This window comes from Saccopteryx bilineata, chromosome 1, assembly GCF_036850765.1.
Source record: "Saccopteryx bilineata isolate mSacBil1 chromosome 1, mSacBil1_pri_phased_curated, whole genome shotgun sequence".
NCBI classification, from domain to species: Eukaryota; Metazoa; Chordata; class Mammalia; order Chiroptera; family Emballonuridae; genus Saccopteryx; species Saccopteryx bilineata.
This window is the reverse complement of record NC_089490.1, coordinates 87279710-87301702: the sequence shown is the minus strand read 5'-3', so window position 1 is coordinate 87301702 and position 21993 is coordinate 87279710. Positions and strand designations below refer to the sequence as shown.

The window sequence follows — 21993 nt, the reverse complement described above, 5'->3', positions numbered from 1 at the left end:
CTTGTACATTTTCTGTCCCAGTCCTGAATCAGCCATTTCTTCAAGGAGCTTTGGTTGTGAATTTTTGAATGTGAATTTTGGGTGTTTTATTATATTATAGAAGACTTGTATATAGATGCTTATCAGAATCTATGTAAAAGTTCAGAAAAGGTCATCTTTCACTTTGAGTTCAAATAAATAGAAATACTATTAATATAAAAACTACAGTTTTCATTCATTTGCAGGGCAATAGGAAAATGACTTCAGATAGAAAAAAAAATTAATGAGGTTGTAATTTTCCTTTTAAATTTTGTGTCCTCTCTCTGCCATACTTTATCAGTTATGTCAAGAGAAAAGATTCTGGCTACAGGCCTGACGTGGTAGCGCAGTGGATGGAGCGTTGACCTGGAATGCTGAGGTCGTTGGTTCAAAACCTGTACTTGTCTGATCAAGGCACATATGGGAGTTGAGGCTTCCTGCTCCTCCCCCCGTTCTCGTTCTCTCTCTTTCTCTCTCTCTCTCTCTCTCTCTCTCTCCTCTCTCAAATAAATAAATAAATAAAATTTAAAAAAAAAAGATTCTGGCTACATAAAAACCAGGTACAGTTTAAAGATTATTATTATAGCATTTGATTTATATATTTCTTAAGTTTCTTTTTTATTTCTAGGTTTTCCCTCCTGGTAGTTTTCTCTCCCACAGACACATGTCTTCTTCTTGGAATTTTTAGGCAGGTATAGCATTTTAGTTTGAGAATTTTTGCTTTGTTATACCCCGAGTGAGATGTCTTAGTTTTTGTGAAAGACATAAGGGAAGCCCTGTTTTCTGGATATTTGGGCCACTAAAACTCACTTTATTACAGATTGAGAAGGAAATGTATTATATAGTTTGAATGATTACAGATTTAAATTTTAACTCAACTTAGAGGGGAATGGAATATTGCCTCTTTATGAGAAGACTCTGGAATGTAGAATTTTTCCAATATTTAGGCTCTAGGTCAGCATTTTTATATATGTTGCACTAAGCTTTTCATTCACTCATTCATTCATTCAGCAAATACTCATTGGGCATGTACACCAGGCATGGTACTAGGAACTAGGGATAAAGATAAAAGCAAAACATATGCTGATCATCACAGAATTTTTATCCAGTGGGAGAAAGACCATCAAGCAGTCATATTACTACATATACAATAACAAACACTGATAAGTGCCTTTTGGGAAAAATACAGGGAGTTGTAAGAGTGATTAACGATGAGATCTTAGTCTGAGAGGTGAGATAGAAAATAACATTTAAGCAAAGTTTGAAAGGAGAAAAGTATGAGTTGGCCAGGTGATCACTTGGAGCAATCAGTAGCCTTTAGGCAAAGGGACGAATGTTTGTAGGTGCTGTGGGAGGATAGAGCTTGAAGCTTTGGAAAAACTGAGGAAAACTGGTTAGCTACAAACAGGAGAGGAATGTGGGGTGAGAACAGAAGAGGTATGGAAGCTAGTGATGTAAGCAGGGTCAGGTCTTACAGAGCACTGCTAGCCTCAGTCTCCCTTAGAGATCCAGACAAGTATAGTCACTTAACTGTTATTGACCCAGACTCTAAGGGCCAGGCTTCTACATAGCACTTCCCAGGACCCCTGGTCCTTTGGAGAGAATGCTGGGAACTTTTTGAGAGTTCAGCTTCTTTCACCCTGCTTCTTTTGGGTCCTTTTCTAATAAAGGAATAGTTAAAAAATTATTCCTGTTTATTTATATCTAAAAGTGAAAGAGATTTTTATTATAAACAATTATTTTGACCTAACCAGGAGGTGGTGACGCAGTGGATAGATTGCTGACCTGGAACGCTGACATCCCGAGGTTTGAAACCCTGAGGTCACCATCTTGAGTGCGGGGTGGCTGGCTTGAACATGGGATCATAAACATGATCCCCAGGTCACTGGCTTGAGCAGGGGGTTACTGGCTTCTTTGGAGCCTCCCGTTCAAGGCATGTATAAGAAAGCAATCAATAAACAACTAAGTTGCTGCAACTATGAGTTGATGCTTCTCGTCTCTCTCCCTTCCTGTCTGTTCCTAATATAATTAACTGTAAGATGTAAGATGGCATTAATTATAAAACCTGTGGATTTCAGAGATGTTAAATGTAAAGAAAAAAATGCATTTCTGGATTGAAATACAGTATTTTTATAGCAAATACTCATCAAGTGCAGGAGAAATTATATGAAATATATGAAAATAATAACAAAATAAACAGTTGGAATGAGAACTTGATAAAACAAATATGTGTTCCCCATCACTGGAGAGTTGTGTATAAAATATTGAAGGTTAAGACAGCTATTTTATTTCTTCAGAGGTGAATGAGAACTGTTACTGAACTGCCCTTGAGAAGGATTAAAATTTCTGAGTGGTGGTTACTTAAACAAAAAGTGTTCTTTAACACCAAATTGGTAGGCACTAGCTGTGGAAAGGATGTTGAAAGTAGAACATGTTAATAAAGCAGAAGTTGAATATGCATCTAGAATAGTAGCATTCTTCTGCAGGTGTTTTTTGAAATGTTTTCAATTTTCTTTCCATTCTGGATTTTGATTACCACTTCCATGTTTTTGAGAGGAGATTATTGCTAATTTCATGCTAACTTGGAGTTGATCTCTTTTAGTTGGTCTTATTGCTGATGTATTGCCATATGTGTCAATGCCTATAAATATCAGCACTCTTTCCAAACATTTTGATTTGGTTAGATCATCTCAAATGATTGTGAAGCTGCTAGTTAGAGTGCTGCCATTTTATTTTGTTTTATTTATTTATTTTTGTATTTTTCCAAAGTGAGAAGCAGGGGAGAGGCAGCAGACAGACTCCTGCATGAGCCTGACCGGGATCCACCTGGCATGCCCAATGGGGGGCGATGCTCTGCCCATCTCGGCCATTGCTCTGCTGCAATCAGAGCCATTCTAGCGCCTGAGGCAGAGGCCATGAAGCCATCCTCAGCGCCCGGGCCAACTTTGCTCCAGTGGAGCCTTGGCTGCGGGTGGGGAAGAAAGAGATAGAGAGGAAGGAGAGGGGGAAGGTTGGAGAAGCAGATGGGTGCTTCTCTCTTGTGCCCTGGTCAGAAATTGAACCCAGGACCTCCACACACTGAGCCAACACTCTACTGCTGAGCCAACCGGCCAGGGCCATAGAGTGCTGCCATTTAATGATATACAGACTAGATATCTTTACAATAGAAGACTATACTCATTCAGTTATTAGGATAAAATGTTTGTTTTTTGGGTTATTACAGTAACCTCATTATTCTTCCTCCTACCACCCTGTATACTTTTATCAATTAGGAATAAATTAGACTTCATATAATGGAAAATTCATTTGCTTCAACCAAACAGATTAATTTTCTCTTACACAACATAAAATTGTGTAAAGCTCTGCAGTCACTCCACAGTGGTGTTAATTTCTTAAGATTCCTTATGTCCATTCTTAGATGTGTCTGTTGGTAATGGCAGGGTCACTTCTCTGGATCACCCAGCATCCCTCACCCCAGGAAGAAGTAGAAAGAGGTACAAAAGCTGCGCCTCAGCTAATGAGGTGCAGCTCATTGACCAGAGTCATGATACTTGGCCATATCTATTCATAAGAAAGGTTGGGAAATCTAGCAGAGTACAGGGTTAACCCCAGCCAAATCTATTGTACATTGCAGTAGTAAGTGTAGGCAGCTACCAGCTTTTGCCATGTGCTCCTTTATTGTGTGATGCATATTTTCTTAAAGCATATGCTTCATTAAATTTAGCAGTTACTGAGTACTTGCTCTATGCCAAGCACTGTGACTACAAATATGAGTTAATTACCCCATTCTTGCCATAGTTAATAGGGGAGATGAACATTAAAACAAAACAAAACAGGCCCTGGCCGGTTGGCTCAGCGGTAGAGCGTCGGCCTAGCGTGCGGAGGACCCGGGTTCGATTCCTGGCCAGGGCACATAGGAGAAGCGCCCATTTGCTTCTCCACCCCTCCGCCGCGCCTTCCTCTCTGTCTCTCTCTTCCCCTCCCGCAGCCAAGGCTCCATTGGAGCAAAGATGGCCCAGGCGCTGGGGATGGCTCTGTGGCCTCTGCCCCAGGCGCTAGAGTGGCTCTGGTCGCAACATGGCGACGCCCAGGATGGGCAGAGCATCGCCCCCTGGTGGGCAGAGCGTCGCCCCTGGTGGGCGTGCCGGGTGGATCCCGGTCGGGCGCATGCGGGAGTCTGTCTGACTGTCTCTCCCTGTTTCCAGCTTCAGAAAAATGCAAAAACAAAACAAAACAAAATCAAGTACTATAACCTATAACCTTCTTATATTCAAGGCAAATGTGACTGAAAATTACAGTAATTTATCCATGTCATCAACAGGTAGCTGAGCTAATGACTCCAGTCCCTTGGCCTTCCATCTGACTCTTCTATGCCCCTCTCATCCACATACCTAAGTACAGTATTTTTATTTTATCAAATTGATTATGTTAAAAACATACAAGCATGTGTACCATACCAACTTCACAAAGCACTGTCATACTGAATACATTGTTGCCCATAACAAATAGAGCACTAAGTTCCCTGATCATGGTCAAAATTTTATGAGACTTTAGATTCTAGGTCTTTAGACACAGGGTACTACTGATGGTGGTCAATTCTTTCTTAGGTGATCTGTGAGGACAATTATCAGTCATAAAGAGTGGGTTAGAATAAAGTTGAGATATATATTACCTAGTGAAGTCTTAAGAAACTCTTGTTCTGGTGACAGAAAATAATTTGTTGTTATGGATGATCAGAGAAGAGTTTTCTGTTACTCAAGCATAGCACTGTATTTTTTTTTTTTTTTAAGCATCCAGATTTCCTGCAGAGACATGATATTTCCATTAATCGAGTGAACCATGGGTCAAACTTGCACTGGCATATAGGTGGTATCATATTGCTGTACCTTGGCAAGTTGAATGAGTTTGCGCTTTCAAGAGAAATAGTGTAATTTGATCTGGATGTTGTCTGAGTACTTGATGGGGCCTACCATTACACCCCAGCCAAAACTGGCTCCACCTCTCTTGTCTTCTAAGAAATGTTCTCCCAATCTTCCCCTGCTCCTAAACAATTATAATTTTTGTATCCATGGGTTACGTTGGATGCTGGATATATGGCTATGAAATGGCTATGAAAAACAAGAAAAATTAAAAAATTTAAAGCATTTATTAGCCAAACATGTTAGATTTTTGGTTTTCAGTGATGGGATTTTATTGGTCAGCTAGTACTTAGGCATGTGAACTTATTTTCCTACAAAGTAGTTGAAGGAATCTATTTCAGCAGCTCTGTTAATATTGTTCTGAAACGAACAAGTTAGAATGCTATTCCAACTCCTCAACCATAAGAAATGATGAAATAATTGCCATTTACAACAACATAGATGGATCTTGAGAACATTATATTACGTGAAATAAGTAAATCAGAAAAAAGCTAAAAACTATATAATTTCACACATAGGTGGGATAGAAGTGAGATTCATGGACATAGATAAAAGTGAAGGGGTTAGCTGGAGAAGGGGAATAAAGAGGGATAAATATGTGGTGACAGAAAATAATTTGTCTTTGGATGATGAATACACAACATAATCAAAAGTTCAAATGCTATTGAAATGTTTACCTGAAACCTATGTATTCTTATTGACCAACGGCACCCCATTAAATTTAATTTTCTAAATAAAAATTTAAAAAAACAATGCTCTTTCAATGTGCTCTATCACGATAAAAGCTTTGATAATGGCAGGAAAGGTTACTAGGGGTGACCAGTAGGGGACTGAGCTTTGGGAGGAATACAGTGAAGCAAGGGGGAGAAATATTCTTTCCTAACCTGCTCCATCAGGGAAGTGCACCCTGGTGATCAGTGTGGTATCAGATAGCATAGCTGGACCTTATATCTGACTGAGGAGTTTGGACTATATTCTCTATGGGCTGGGAAGCTTTAAAACTTTCTGAACAAAAGAGTGACATCATCAGATTTGCCTTTTATTGTAAGAGTCATATTCTTTGTAAAGAACTTGAAGTTTATGAAGGAGAAAATGGTAAATATCCCCATCCTACTCCTCAGAGGTACCTGCTTTTAAAGGTTGCTGTGTATCTTGACAGAATTTTACCCAAGCCTGACCAGGTGGTGGTGCAGTGGATAGAGTGTTGGCCTGGCCTGGGACTCTGAGAACCCATATTTGAAACCCTGGAGTCACCAGCTTGAGGTTGGGCTCATCAGCTTGAGCATGGACTTACTAGCTTGAGTGCAGGGTCACCAGCTTGAGTGTAGGATCATAGACATAACCCCATGGTCACTGGCTTGAGTCCAAAGGTCACTGTCTTGAAACCCAAGGTGGCTGGCTTGAGCCCAAGGTCGCTGCTTGAGCAAAGGGGTCACTGGCTTGGCTGGAGCCTTCCAGTCAGGGCATGTTTGAGAAAGCAATCAATGAACAACTAAGGTGCAGCAACTATGAGTTGATGTTTCTCATCTCTCTCCCTTTCTGTCTGTTTGTCCATGTCTGTTCCCCTCCACACACACATACACTAAAGAAAAAAGAAAGAATTTTAGCCAAACTTTTATGCCAGCATATAATATATATACTATATTAGACATTTTATACATTATACAAGGTTGGGCAAAAGTAGATTTGCAGTTTTGAGTACATTTTATTGTTTTGTTATTTTTTAATGTACTATTTTCCCATACAAAGCTGTAAATCTACTTTTGTCCTACCTTGTATATACATATAGTATATAATATATGATTTATGTTTTTTAACCAACAAGGGATTAAACCATACATAATGTTTTGTGATGGGTCTTTTAATCTAATAAGATGTTATAAACACATTCCGTGTTATTTTTGCCTTCTTTTTAATGTCTGCATAATGTTCTCTTTCTGTTACCAGTTCCTGAATGGCTGACATTGAGATTGTTCAGGATTACAAATAGGACAGCAGCAGCAATGGACACCTTTACAACAAATATATTGTGAGGATTTTTGCAGAATTCTTCCGTAGAAGTGGAATTGCTTTTTGAAAGAAATGCATATTTTAAATTTTGGTAGATGTCATACTGTGCTGTAGAAAGACAGTTTATATCCCTCCATCAGTATATGATAGTGCTCCTTTCTCCACACCCAAGCATTATCTGTCTTGTTAATCTTTGACAATTTGCTAGCTAAAAAACATTTTTAAAAATATTAGGTTTATGTTCTTTATATCCTTTGTTTTATTCCCTTTGTGATATCTGTATTCTTTTCTTTGTTCAGTTATCTATTAGGTTTGTTCATCTTTTTTTTAAACAATATGAAAGAACTCTTATGCATTACAAAATATTTTTCTAGTATACCTTTATTTTATGATCTTTTTTGGCCATAGCAGAGTCTTAGATTTTTTTTTTTTTTTTTTTTTCTTCTTTTCTGAAGCTGGAAACAGGGAGAGACAGTCAGACAGACTCCCGCATGCGCCCGACCGGGATCCACCCGGCACGCCCACCAGGGGGCGACGCTCTGCCCACCAGGGGGCGATGCTCTGCCCATCCTGGGCGTCGCCATATTGCGACCAGAGCCACTCTAGCGCCTGGGGCAGAGGCCACAGAGCCATCCCCAGCGCCCGGGCCATCTTTTGCTCCAATGGAGCCTTGGCTGCGGGAGGGGAAGAGAGAGACAGAGAGGAAGGCGCGGCGGAGGGGTGGAGAAGCAAATGGGCGCTTCTCCTATGTGCCCTGGCCGGGAATCGAACCTGGGTCCTCCGCACGCTAGGCCGACGCTCTACCGCTGAGCCAACCGGCCAGAGCCAGAGTCTTAGATTTTTATGCAGTAAAATTATTAGTAATTTTTATGCCTTCTGGGTGAAATTATCATGCTTTTAGGAAGACCTTCCCTATTGAAGATTATAAAAATATTTTTAAAATGATGATTTTGTTTATTATTTTCATATTTTTTATTAAAGTGTACCTAGAATTTTATTTTGGTATATTGAATAAGATGTACAAAGTAAGGAATATAACTTCCACTCACCACACTCACAATGACTAGCCAGTTACTCTAAAATCATATACTGAATAACTCATCTTTTCTCCTCCGATTTGAAGGGCCCTTTTAATTAATTTCCCATTTATGGTAAATATTTTTCTCCCTGACAGTTTAGGGCCCCAACTGTGAAATCTATAAGATTAGTATATTGGATAAGGACTAGTGGGAAGGGAGATTGAATGAAAGCTATGTAAAGGGTCTCGATATCAGAAATGAATAACACTTGGCAGAGCAGGTTAGGGGAAGAGTTCTTTTTGGATAGGTTGAGTTGGAGATTGGAAGGACATTGTGATAGAAATTCCTAGCAGGTCCTCAAATTCTCTTGGTCCATTTCTTCTTTAGCTTCTCTCTAAACCACTAATTCTCAAACTTTTGCCTATATGAGAATCACCTGGAGGGCTCCTTACACACAGATTGCTTGCCCTGCCCCTGGAGTTTCTGATTCAGTAGATTTGGGTAAAGCCTGATAATTTACATTTCTATTAAATTCCTAGGTGATGCTGCTGCTGGTGCCCTGGGAACCACACTTTGAGAACCACTGACCGTGTCCTCTTTACTTTTATTTTAGGTTATTCTAATTGTTTTTAGTTTGGCTTTTTTCCCCAGTTTTCTGGCCCTTTAACATCTCTTGACACAAATTGGGATTATATTGGTGAGAGTAGATATTGAGAGTAAGGAATAAACCTGAAAGACATTTTAAAGGAAACAGTGTTCTTTGGAGGCTGAGTAGATGTGAGGCACAAAGGAACAGAAAGCAAAAGGGGCATTTTTTAAACATTGTCATCAGATTTACCCTTTCAAAAACACTTCTTTTATCTTGTTACTTGCCTGTTCAGAAATCTGTAGTGAGATAAATCTAAAATGAAATTTATTTGAATAAAATACAACTGACAGTTGACACCCAATCAATGTGGTTTCTCCTGTTTTGTCTAAGTCAAATCTCATTATGACAAATGACTTTGCAAATAGATCTCTGCATTACCAAACACTTTCAAGCCTGAGCCAGTGACCTACTTTAAGCAGTATCCAATTTAACAATTCCAGTTCAGCAAACTAATTTGGATAGCATTTTAGGACTTGTAGAATTTAATCTGAAGTACATTTGTTAAAAGAACTGTCAGTTTCTAAGGGTTAGTTTAAACCTTATTTAGATAGAAATCCTGTTTATTGTGTATATTTATATCATTATTTTATCTCATTATACACTACGCCATTTGCTTTTTCTTATGTTTGTTGTTTGGCCATAAGAAGGGAGGGAATTATGCCAGATATTCATGTTTGCAATTATAAATGCAGATGAGGCTAGAATGTGTGTTTGTACAGGTGGGATGAAATAAAAGACAATGAAAGCCTGTTCCTCAAGATCTTTGTCGCTTCTGGTTTGGAAAATGAGTATAGAGATGGCGCTTTGGATTTTAAAGGTATTCAGTACATGCTATTTTTATTTTTAAAAGCTGATTTTTATTGTTATGCTTTATTCTTGTTTTATTTGATCCTATATGTGGGTGAGATTTTTAAATGTGGGAATTACAGCTGACTGTAGAAGAGTGCCAAATATGTTTTTAAAAAACAACTTTATTGACATAATTTATATACTATGAAATTCACCCATTTTAGGTATACAGTTCAAACATTTTAGTAAATTTACAGTTGTGCAATCATCATCACAACTCAATTTTAGAACATTTCCACCAGCCCAAAGAGACCTTTATGCCCATTTATTGTCAGTCCTTGTAACTCCCATCCCTAGGCAACTAGTAATTTACTCTCTGCCTTTATAGATTTGCCTTATCTGACATTTCATGTAAATGGAGTCATGCAATATGGGGTCTTTTGGGGATGGCTTCTTTCACTGAATATAATGTTTTTGAGGTTCACTCATGTTATATCAGTAGTTTGTTCCTTTTTATTACTGAGTAGTTTTCACTAGGTGGACATACCATAGTTTGTTTATGTCTACCAGTTGATGGACATTTGGGTTGGTTCCACATTTGAGCTATTAGGAATACACGTAATACCACTGTGAACGTTCATGCACAAATTTTTGTTTTGACATTATATAAATCATCAATAACCAGATGAGGAAATTAGGAAATTTCATTGCAAACTATTTTAACCCAAAAATAAAAATCTTATCTTAGACCATATCACATTGCATTTTACATTTTATTCCTTATGTTATCTCTTAAAGCCCTTTCCAGACTTTCAGTTTAACAATAATTTTGTTGTTTTAAGGCAGTAAAACCCATATAGTAGAGATTTACACTTTAAATTATACATATCTAATTTTGTATTGCTAATTTTTCACTATATCACAGGATTTTGCAGTATATGGGTATTTTTATATATTTATTATTTTTGCGGTAAAATAAGCAAAATAAGTGTGGTAGAGGTTAATAACCATGTGGGGAAGGTTTATAAGAATGTGGGAAGAGTTTATAAAGCCTTAAAATAAATATAAATAATAAAAAATAAGGTCGCTACTTCCCAGATTTTCGCCTATCTGGGGGTGGTGGTTCTGGAGAACCTAAGCCCTACCATAGACAAGGGACCACTTTATACCTGGGGTGGGATTGCTGGATTATGAAATATGTCAGTCCTTGTTTTGTTTTGTTTTTTGACAGAGACAGAGAGTCAGAGAGGGATCAGATAGAGACAGATAAGAAAGGAGAGAGATGAGAAGCATCAATTCCTCGTTGCAGCTTATTATTCATTGATTGCGTTCTCATATGTGCCTTGATGGGGGAAGGGACTAAAGCTGAGCAAGTGACCCCTTGCTCAAGCCAGAGACCTTGGGCACAAACCAGCTACCTTGGGCTTCAAGCCAGTGACCTTAGGGCTCAAGCCAGCGACCACGTGCTCAAGCCAGGTGAGCCTGTGCTCAAGCCGGATTAGCCTGCGCTTAAGCCAGTGACTTGGGGTTTTGAACCTGGGTCCTCCATGTCCCAGTCCGATGCTCTATTCACTGCACCATCGCCTGGTCAAGCTAAATGTGTCAGTCTTTAATTTAAGAACAGTAATGCCAAACTGCATTCCAAAGTGGCTTTAGCAATTTATATTCACACAAAGTACTGTATGGAAGGTCCTATTGTTCGATATCCTTGACAACACTTATCAGATTTTAAAATTTGTAGCCATTCTGGCATATAATAGTATATCGTTATGATTCTTTTCTTAAGTGAGAGGAGGGGAGATAATGAGATTCTCGTGTATGCCCAGCTAGGATCCACCCAGCAACCCCCATCTGGAGCCACTGCTTGAATCAACTGAGCCATCCTCAGTGACTGAGGTTGATGCTCAGATCAACTGGGCTATCCTCAGCACCTGGGGCTGAGGTGTCAATCTATCCAGCCACTGGTTATGGAAGAGGAGGAGACAGAGAGGGAAGGGGAAGAGAAGCAGATGGTCACTATTTATGTGTGCCCTTACTGGATATCAAACCTGGGATGTCCACAGGCTGGACTAATGCTCTATCCACTGAGCAAGTCAGCCAGGGCCTGGTGTTTTTTATTATGGTTTTCTTTTGTATTTTTCTCACTGTTGAGGCTAGGCACCTTTTCATAATTTATCTTTCACATTTGGGTGTATAGTTCACCTGGAATTGATAATTGTTTTTTATAACTTTATTTATTTAAAAAAATTATTGATTGATTTGAAAGAGAGAGGGAGAGAAACATCAATTTGTTGTTCCACTTATTTATGAATTCATTGGTTCTTTTATATACCCTGACTGGGGGGTCAAACCTGCAACCTTGGCATATTAGGACAATGCTTGAACAAACTGAGCTACTCAGCCAGGGCTGTGTATGGTTATTCTTAATTAACTTCTTAGTGCTCCTCTGCCTTTGGGATATTTTTAAATATTTTTATCAAGTTTTCTGGCTATCTTCAGCATTGGTTGGTCAAAATTACATAATTTACTATTCCCAGAGCAGAAATCTCTTTCAAAGTTTTTCTTTCACATTGACTTCAAAATGAACTGCTCTGTAAAGGGCCCTTAATAAATATGTTTACTACAAAAATAAAATTAAAAAGCCTAAAAAAATAGATATATTCATAGTTTTTTCTATTTATGAGATTTTTAAAAACTTATTTTATCTGTTGTTTCAGCTACAAAATACTGTTAGACCACTTAAAGTTTGCTACATAAATTGAACTGATTGCAGAATAGTTTTAGAACAGTAATCGTGGTAAAATTAGAAAACATCCACTATTGAATATTAACTTGGATGATAAAAAACAATTTAACCATGGTAATATATAGCTACCTCCCTTCCTCTATCCATATATTGAAACTTTTTTTGGCCAGAGATGGACTGTATGCAAACCGCATCCAGAATGCTTTTAGTTTGTGCCACAAAATATGAAGAAAATGTTTTCAGTTTATGGCAACTAGATCCATGACATACGATGCTCCAGGAACTGTTTTTACAGTGCCCAAAATGCACACAAAAGGAGTAGCAAACTCACATGATTATTGGCAAGGAAAAACTGGCTACGTGGCTGTTTTTAAGACAGCCATATCAAGAAATGTCTAAAGGATTTGCGACTGTAGCAGTAAGATGACCTTTCAGTTAGTAAACACAGTCTTGGGGAGCCATGGCAAGGCAGTTTCTTGTGAGCCATTTACAGCTTCAGGGAGGAGAGAGAACACAGTGTAGGCGCCAGAGAGGAAAACCTGACGTGGCCTCCAGGGAATGTTGCCAAGGGAAGTACACACCACGTGGTGAGGGTGAGGCTCCTTGTCCTGCTGTCACCAGAACCCCACCTTGCCCTGCCATTTCTGCACAATGGAGGTGAGCTTGATTGTAGCCAAGATACTAGGAGTAAAACGTGCATATGTGGAAGTTATGGCTCTCCAGTCACACACATCCTTCCTGATCAGCCCCTGCTTATACTATTTTTTTTAATCTCTCTTTTAAAAAAAAAAAAAATTATGATTAGCTTAAGTGTGGTCTAAGAATTCCTACCCACCCCCTATCAGACCCTTTCAGGGGTCTCTGAGGTCACAACTGTTTTATTAGTGCTAAGATGGTATATGCATTTTAAACTCATTCTTTTATGATTATGGAATTTTTCAGATGCTACATGACATGTGAGACTGCAAAACATTGAATGTAAAAGCAGAAGTTAGTATACAACTGTTGTCTCTTAAGCCAGATATTAAAAATATTTACAAAAATGTAAAACAATGGTACTTTTCTCAAATGTTATATCTTTTAAGATATTTTCAATTTAAAATGTTTATTAGTATTTCTTATCAATAAATATTTTAAATTTTTCATAGTTTAATTTTTAATATGGTAAATATTGACAATTATAACCCCAGTAAACTAAAGCTCTCTGGGCTTCTTAATATATTTTTTTGAGAGAGTAGAGGGGGGAATGGAAGGGAAAGGGAGAGAAAGAGAGAGAAGCATCAACTATTGTTCCACTTAGTTGTGCACCCATTGATCACTTCATATGTGCCCTGACCAGGGCTCGAGTTGACACCCTCAGATTTGAGCTGGCAATCCCAGGATCAAGCTAGTGTAGTGACCTTGGTGCTCTGGTACAACGTTCTTATCCACTGTGCCATCAGTCAAGGCAGAACTCCTTAATTTTAAGAATTTAAAGAGATCCAGAGACCAAAATGTTGGAGAATCACTGCTTTAAATCATGCCAATTCCAGTTGAAATCCTAGTTTCTCTCTGAGGGCTGCACAGATTGTCTAGTCTACTATTTTCACTAAACTTCTGTGCCACATACCTTAGTGTATAGTTTTTGTGAAATTGCTATTTTTGTGGAATTGTTTGGTATGCTAGTGTTCTTCCTCTTATCAATAGTATAAGATCTTCAAGGACAGGGATATCTTAAATGAGAGTATTTTGAGACTTCCATGATATATATTGCTGTACACACCATAAACAGTTATTCATATTATTATATTATTAAAATTTCCCTATTGAACAAGCAATATCCATTTAAACTTTTTTGAACAGCCTTAATAGAAATAGCTATTTGACCTGACTGGTGGAGGCACAGTGGATACAGTGTTGACCTGGGATGCTGAGCGACCCTGGTTTGAAACCCTCATTCGCCAGCTTGGGCACAGGCTTGTCAGCTTGAGTTCAGGGTCACTGGCTTGAGCCCAAGGTTGCTGACTTGAGCCCAAAGGTCGCTGTCTTGAGCAAAGGGTCACTGGTTCTGCTTGAGTCCCCTGGTCAAGGCACATACGAGGCAATCAGTGAACAACTAAAGTGAAGCAACTATTAGTTGATGCTTCTCACTCTCACTCCTCCCCCCTCTTTTGTTTTTCCCCTTCCTGTCTCTCTCTCTCTAAAAAAAAGAAAGAAAAAAGAAAGATAGAAAAAGCTATTTTATTAAAAAAAATAAAAAACAACCACACTACATGACTGACCAGGCTACGCCACAGTTGATAGAGTATCGAACTGGGACATGGAGGACCCAGGTTCAAAACCCTGAGGTTGCCAGCTTGAGCACGGACTCTCCAGCTTGAGTGCAGGGTTGCTGGCTTGAGTGTGGGATCATAAACATGACCCCATGGTCACTGGCTTGAGCTCAAAGGTCGCTGGCTTGTGCAGGGGGTCACTTACTTTGCTGTAGTCTCCTGGTCAAGGCATATATGAGAAAGCAATCAATGAACAACTAAGGTGCTGCAACGAAGAACTGATGCTTCTCATCTCTCTTCCTGTCTGTATGTCTGTCCCTATCTGTCCCTCTCTCTGACTCTCTCTGTCTCTGTCAAAAAAAAATCCACAAAAAAAACCTCCCACATAAAATTAATATACAATATGAAAAAAGAATAGAGGGTTTTCATCATAGATTATCAATAAATTGGCTGCAAAAGCTTGAGTATGTTAAACTGTTTAATTTTTATGTGAGCAACAATTGCAGTAAAACTTGGCCATAGGCCCTTGTTCTGAAAATGTCAAGTATAGTACTGGGTGCTTAGTAAGCATTCAGTAAAGCTGGTTGATTCAATTCTGCTGTTTCAGTAGTCGCCTCTGTTCTTGTAGCAGACAGCTGGAATTTCCTGCCATCCTTGCCCCTACCTCCACATGACTTGTAGTTGTGTTTAGGTATTCACAAGGTAGCCTTACTTTCTCAAGCCCTTTCTGTTAAAGAATTGACAAGTTGTCTTAGACTAGCTAGAGGGCATTAGTTAGCTGACCAAACTGGATTAGTAGCTGAAGGTGAGGTGTATGTCTTTTTCTTCATCCTTGTTTCAGACTGAGTTTGTTTTTCTTAGGCAACATTCCCTGACTTACAAGATACAAGAATAAATTTAACATCTTTATGCAAGGGTCCTACTATTAATCCCAAAGTTTTCTTCACAGCTTCTCCCTGTAAGTTTGAGGGTCCCATGGAAGTAGCATGCTGCCCTTAGACCTGAGCATTACTTGACCATGATGTTCATAGAGCAGAGCATGAGTCTTAGCAGGTGGCTCATTCACTGAATAAATGAATGAATGAATGGAGTTTCTACCGTGGCCCTGGATATACTGTTGTAACTTATAAGCAGATTCTTACTTGAGTAAACTAAGAATATTATATATTGATTTGACCTTATTTTTCCCCCCAAAATGATTGTTTATTCCATAATAGTTTACTAAGATGTCCTTTGTTACTAGTACTGTTTTAAATGATGGTGATGCAGTGATAAAATCAGACTTAGAGTCTGTCTTCAGGAAGCTTATAACCTAGCAGTATAAACAACATACATAAGCCAAATGGAAATATATACCAAGTGCAGTCATTACTCAAAGGAAGCACCCAGGTATACCACCTTTAGCAAGAAAGAGGAATCAAGAAAGACTTCATAGAAAAGGTTCCCCTAAGCCTGCATCTTGAAGATGGAGAAGAAGTTTTCCCTGTGGGTGGGAAGGCAGTCCAAGTAGAAATAACATATACAAAGGTACATGAAACCAATGCTTAAAGCAGTGTGGTTTTGGGAGATGAAGCTGGGAGGTGAACAGGTATCAGTCCTTGTAATCATGCTTTGGGAATCGGATTTTTTCTTGAAGATAGACAAGGTACATTGCAAAAGCAGTGCATATTTGTACTTTATAAGGCTAATTCTAATGGCCATGGAGGTGGGGTAGGTCTTCAGAGTAAGAAAACCAATTTTAAAAGACAATTGGAATAAATCTGGTGAGAAACTATGCCAGAACTAAAGTGGCAGTAGGAATAGGCAAGAAAGTACTTACTGACATACGAAGGTTTGGTAAGAGGAAGATGCTGATGATAGTCCAGGTTTGTTTGTTTTTTTTGGGGGGGGTGTGTGTGGGATGATTGTATTTCTAAGAGAAACAAGAGGAAGGCCCTGTTTGGGAAAGGATTATTTTAATTTTAGTTATGTTGTGTTTTAGGGACCTATAGAACATGAGGCAGAGAAGGCCATTGACATTAGGTAGATGTATAGATGGCTTTGAAGATTGTAAGAAAGGTCAGCACTGGGGAGAGATTTGGGATTCATCAGAATATGGGAAAGGATAGCCTGACCTGTGGTAGTGCAGTAGATAAAGCATCAACCTAGAATGCTGAGGTCACCAGTTCGAAACCCCGGACTTGCCCGGCGAAGTTGATGCTTCCTTCGCCTACCTCCTGCCCATCCCTTCTCTCTCTCTCCTCTCTCTTTAAGAAATCAATAAATAAAATACTTAAAAAAAAAAAAAGATGAGAGAGGGTAAGGACATGTATATATAATAAAAAGTGAAAGGGAAAGGTGAACTCCTGAGGAACATACCAGTAATGAAAGGACAAGCAGAGAAAGCCTACACAGCAAAAGAGAGTGGTGAGAAATGGTAAGAGGTAGCAAAAGTAATAAATTTGGCCCCTTCTGTGCGGTGAAGGGACTAAACATGTTCCACGCTAGTTTAGGCAGCAGAACTAGGCACAATTCTTAAAGCCAGGAGTTGAGTTTGGTTCTCTCACCATAACCCCTGTTTCCCCAAACTCCATGTACAAAAGCAGCAGCTCCTTACCCAGCACCACCCTGCCCATGATGGCACTCTGAAAATCAACAGTATTGACAAAGAACTCTGGCTGACTACAAACCGAGGGAGACATGAGGACCCAGACACAGCCAAGAGATCAGGAACTAAAAAAGGTGCCTGTGGCCCTGTTACTGGATCTGCATTATCCTTAGTGTCCAGATAGGAAAGGAGCTTCCAAATGACAGAATTTCAGGTCATTCTGATTTTTAAATGCCAATGTTAAAGCAAAAACAATTGAATAATATCCATTGTATTAGGCAACTGGGACTGATAGGGAAAGAAAAAAAAACACAAGGATTAATAAGTGAGTGAGACATAAGGACATTGAGATGACAAATACTTTTTTTCAGTTTTATATTTATTGATTTTTTTTTTCAGAGAGAAACATCAATTTGTTGTTCTACTTATTTATGCATTCATCGGTTGATTCTTGTATGTGCTGTGACCAAGGATTGAACCCACAACCTTGACGTTTCAGGGTGACCTTCTAACCAACTGAGCTACCTGGCTAGGGCAATAAAAACTTCTTTTTAAAAAAGCTTGACTAGGAGAGGAAAGGGGAGGGAGGACACAAAAGCTTGAGAAGGTTATAGGATTAAAGGGGCTGTTTTTAGGAATGGATAGACTTAAACATTTTTACAAATTTTCAAGTGTGGAACTGAAGTATAAGTGACCTGAAACTGCAAAGATCTTGTGTATTGGTAGCTGAATGAATAAACCCATTTGCCTGTAGCAGTGCTCCTTAGGCATTTGTTATTATTATTTGTGTTACTTAACTAAATAGGCTCCTTCACTTGGGCTAGGTGTGCTGTTTATAGAGCTAGACCTTGGTACGCTCTGGGTCCATGATCGCCTCCTGGGATGGCCTTCCTAGCCTCCTTGCTGGTGTTTTGCTCCTCTCTCACATCTGCTGCTTCACTTAAGACTTTTTTCCCTGACATCATGCTTGAAGTTAGGCCAGTTGCCAGTGACATAGTCAGGATTGTCAGTTTTTTGTGACTCAATTAAAAATTTATAGTATGTTCTGAATAGACTGCACCCCAAGAATGATGCTGGGGGGAAAAAAGAATGATGCTGGATATTAGACAGATAAATAGTGATGAATGCTGGCAAGACCAGGGTGGAGTGAGAGAAGACAGCCTTATCTATATTGCTTGAATTTATTATTTATTTATTTTTCCATTAATTTGAAAGAGAAAGAGGGAGGGAGGGAGAGAGAGAGAGAGAGAGAGAGAGAGAAACATTGACTTATTCCACTTAGTTGTGCACTCATTGGTTGCTTTTTGTATGTGCCTCCTAGCAGGGATTGAACCCATGACCTCAGTATGTCAGGATGACGCTCTATCCACTGAGCAACCCAGCCAGGGCCCTATTGGTTTAATTTCTGAACGGAGATTTAAATTAAATTTAAAAGAATTATTCTAAGTAATAATGTTTGAAAATTAAACCCTACTTATCAGAGATGATATTAGTAAATATAGTTTATTAAATATGTATTTCTCTCAACTTGCCATATTCCCTAGGGAAAGATTCAGTTCTAATCACATCCTGTGAGTTTAGTTAGGTGCTTGACTGTGGAGGAACTCTTGAGATCTACTTGCAGTTTATCAGGTCCCAGGGACTGATTTAGGCCAAGATCCACTGAGCCTTTTCAACCCATGTGTGAAGTTCAAGGACAACCTGGTTGCTCTGCAAGAGAAGAGAGAAGACTGTTGTGGCTCACATAGTTTACTGCTGCAGCTCTGCATGATCTGATAGCAGGGTTACAGTAGATAGTTCTGAACATTTCAAAATGATGTTTTGAAGGAATTTGCCATTACTCATACCTTAGAAGGAAAATAGTGCTGTAGATAACTTTAACTAGACCATTTCAAATGATGATTTTAGAATTAAATTTTATGTTTATCTTGAATATGAGTACATCTGATACAGAGGTTCACAGCCCTGCAGAGAGAGTAATGAAGCTGGTTTCCAGAGTACTTGGAACACTGCCCAGTTTCCCTCACCTGCCTCTCCTGTTTTAATTCCTTTTCTCTCACTGTATGCCCAGCTGCCAAGCAGGCAAAGGACTAAGCTGGCCACTGTGTACTAAGCTTGTCTGTTAACAAGATACATACTATTGAGCTACTTTATGAAGTTGGTACAGAATTTGGATTACTGATAAGTCTAGAGAAGCAGTCCTGTTTAGCCTGGGCATAAACTTATCAGAATAGATAACTGAAAATTAGGGTTGTTATCTTAATAGTCTGTGGTTGACAAAAAAAATTAAAGAATCCAATCTGTCTCTGAGGTGCTAGGGGCACACATAACCACATATTTCACATTTTCCATGAGGGCAAGACCCATCTTGGAAGTTGTAGCTAGCTTCTTCCACTTTCCCTTGTCTCATTTAATGGGGAAGCATCCATGTTAAAGTACTAGGTTATAGGGATCACATCAGGGTTCAGTTCAGCTTATGTTTATTAAATTTCTACCTGATACCAAATTCAAAGATGTGTAAGACATAGATAATTTTTATTGTCAATGAGCTCCTGTTGAGTGAAGGAAACAGACCTATGGATATAATCAGTATTATATGGTATACCCCAAAAGAAGAACACTTGGTGCAGCCAAGACGGGTACAGAAAACTTCAGGAGACAAAACTTGAGGCAAATCTTAAAAGAGGAGTAGAAGGGAATTGGACACAGGACCCCCAGAGACATCAGAGCATATATTGTGGGCAAAGAAACTATGTGTGGTCCATGTTAAAAAAGTGTGAAGTGGCCCTGGCCGGTTGGCTCAGCGGTAGAGCGTCGGCCTAGCGTGCGGAGGACCCAGGTTCGATTCCCGGCCAGGGCACATAGGAGAAGCGCCCATTTGCTTCTCCACCCCTCCGCCGCGCTTTCCTCTCTGTCTCTCTCTTCCCCTCCCGCAGCCAAGGCTCCATTGGAGCAAAGATGGCCCGGGCGCTGGGCATGGCTCTGTGGCCTCTGCCTCAGGCGCTAGAGTGGCTCTGGTCGCAATATGGCGATGCCCAGGATGGGCAGAGCATCGCCCCCTGGGGGGCAGAGCACCGCCCCTAGTGGGCGTGCCGGGTGGATCCCGGTCGGGCGCATGCGGGAGTCTGTCTGACTGTCTCTCCCTGTTTCCAGCTTCAGAAAAATGAAAAAAAAAAAAAAAAAAAAAAAAGTGTGAAGTAATGATGTAGCTAAGAGAGATCTTGTATTTTACCCCAAAGGTAATGGATAGTTCTTAAGTAAATTTTGGAAGTGATATTCTCAAGAGGTCAGATTTGCTTTTCAGAAGATTGCTGAAACAGCAGTGTGTATAGTAGGAAGATAGGGATAATTAAAGTATTACTAGTACTCATTACAGCACAATTGCATCTGAGATTTATTCAAACATTGTTAAAAAAATAAGCTAATGTAGAGATAATGACAGAAGAGGGGGCAGCAAAATGTTTTCAAGTTTCACTGAAGTACTACCTCAAACATTGTGACATAATGTGGGACTAACACTGTAATTGACAGTCTGTAGCCATGGGGAATGGAATGTACTTTCTTGGACAGAAACATTGATTGTGTAACTAAGAGGCCAACTTCCAAATAGTGGCAGGCATTCTGACACAGTGTGGATACTTACCACAGATAAGTTTCTGCCAGGTTTGTCCAGTATTGTTTTGCCCACCTTCACACACACACAGAGGTCCAACCTTGAGCAGAATATCCTTCTGACACTTGCTTTTGCCATTGTAAAATGAAGGGACTGCCCTGGGATCTCTAAATGTCTATTAACCCTTTGAGTAGTGAGTTTTTTTCATGCTCACTGACCCCCAGGAGTGTTTTTTTTCTTCAAAAAATGAAATTAGTTCCAGTTATAGTTTTATTAACTTAAAATCATGTTTGTTTGATAACCAATTTATGGAAACAAGAAAAACATACATTTACCTTTTTTTAATGTTGCCTTACATATTTTTAAAATAAATCGATGTACTCTGGATGGTCAGGAGGCACAAGGACGTACATGAATGTTTGTACTAAAAGGGTTAATAAATGGCTATCATTTTATATATTTATATATTTGTACATTCACAGGTAAATAGACATGTATTTCATATATAGTATATATTAAGAGACATTCCATCTTGAAATAAATGTTTCACTGCATTTAGTAGCAACTTGCTATTATCTGATTTGATTTTGAAGAGGCCATTCTAGGCCCTGGCCAGTTGGCTCAGTGGTAGAGTGTCAGCCCAGCGTGTGGATGTCCCAGGTTCAATTTCTGATCAGGGCACACAGGAGAAGCAACCATCTGCCCTCCCCCCCACCCCAGCCATGGCTCGATTGGTTCAAGCTCATTGGCCCTGGGTGCTGAGGATGGTTCTGTGAAGCCTCTATCTACCTCAGGTGCTAAAAATAGCTTGGTTGTGAGCATGGCCACAGATGGTCAGAGAATCGGTCCCAGACAAGGCTTGCCAGGTGGGTCTCAGTGGGAGCACATGTGGAAGTCTTTCTCTCTATCTCCCATCCTCTCACTTGGAAGAGAAGAAAAAAGAAGAGGCCATTCCAGCCATTATTTGAGAATGGATGGGGGAAGAACAAGAATAGGCTCTGGGAGGCCAGCTAAGAGGCCTCCACAAGTAAAAATTGATGATGGCAGTAAAAATGAAGAATTGTGGGTGGATCTGAGATACATATTGTGAAAGCAGAAATGACAAGACCTGTTGATGGACTCTCAGAGGACCTGGGTAGCGTGCAAAATCCATGATGAATCTGATGTTCTGACCAGAAAATGGGTGGAGGATGGTACCCTTGAATGAGACAGTAGAGATGGAGAAGGAGGTCTGGGTGGGGGATAAAGAGGGTTGTTTGGGATGTATTCAGTCTAAACTGATTATGAAACATCATATCAAATGGAGAAGTTGAAAGGGAAATTTGGTATTTTTCTGGTAAAAAATAAAGTGAAATAAATAGTAAAGGTATAAGTTTTAATGTTTCTTCAGC

General features: G+C 39.4%; 1 protein-coding gene across 2 annotated transcripts in view; it reads left to right on the top strand.

The window, feature by feature from the left end:
- Positions 1-21993, top strand: part of TNRC6B (trinucleotide repeat containing adaptor 6B) — a 288141-nt gene that overhangs the window by 51914 nt on the left and 214234 nt on the right. The window lies entirely within an intron of this gene.